Below are 1,011 nucleotides of genomic sequence, written 5' to 3' on the forward strand. Positions count from 1 at the left end.
ACTCCTCTTGCTCCTTTTACTTAAGATCAAACGATGTTGGCTGTCAGCTTCATCTGGACCTCTAATGGGTGCTCAAATCTGTTGAACGGTTGTATTTAAATACCCAAGAGACTAAAATCTGTCACAGAATTGTCAGGCCAGTAATAATGAATTTCTTCCCTTTCTCTGTCATCAGAGTTGACAAACTTGGGGAAAAAGATACACTGAGTTTAGAAGTGGTATATTGTCGGGCCAATACTGAGTTGATACTCACTGCTTTTAGCAAAATCTTTGGATTTAATGTATGTTCATGTTTGCAGTATGTATGTTGACTTTATAATTTGAGATTGTATATAAATCCACATGCTTTACTTCTGTGCAATTGGAGGTTTTTGATTGCCGCTGTTTTAAGGGGAAGAATTTCACATTCAAAGTGGTCCAAAAGATATTTACTGATGCTTTTGCCTTAAAAACAAACAACAACAACCAAATATTGTGCATGTATCGCTAGCCATGGAACAGATTAAAAACTTGGCAGTCATTTTAAACTGATAACAACAGATACTATACTTATCTTAGCCAAAAGGCCGAGAAGTGATGACAATCATTTTAAAAAGGCAGTAGAAATATGTGTGCCCATTGGGCTTATTTTGGAGACAAAAAAGAATTTGAAAATGTCAAGTTTACAAGAGCAGAATCCCTTTGTAAGGTGCCAGAACATGGAACATGCTTAACAAGAATCAACCATGGATTATTGACATTCCTCAAATTGTTAGGGGAAGCATACTGACTGAAACCGCCCACCCTGGCCAGGCACCATAGTAACTATTTGCATGAACTGTTTTACGACAGGAGGTAAAACAACTGAAAAGGTGGAACATGGAACTAATAAGCCACCACCACCCGGGAGAGTTCAGGAAAGGTCAAAATATGACACCATGTGTCCAGCCGCCTCCCAGATCCCTTCTCACTGGCATCCATCTTGGCTGAACAAGGCGTGCACCACCAGGAAGGACTCTGAGTTAGAATGAC

The 1,011-nt window shown here is 39.6% G+C and overlaps 1 pseudogene; it reads right to left on the reverse strand.

Moving 5' to 3' along the window:
• Positions 1–410: 410 nt before the first annotated feature.
• LOC114113455 (U2 spliceosomal RNA) lies at positions 411–578 on the reverse strand (annotated as a pseudogene).
• Between the last annotated feature and the right edge of the window lie 433 nt (positions 579–1,011).

Source organism: Ovis aries, chromosome 2 (genome assembly GCF_016772045.2).
Source record: "Ovis aries strain OAR_USU_Benz2616 breed Rambouillet chromosome 2, ARS-UI_Ramb_v3.0, whole genome shotgun sequence".
Taxonomy (NCBI): Eukaryota; Metazoa; Chordata; class Mammalia; order Artiodactyla; family Bovidae; genus Ovis; species Ovis aries.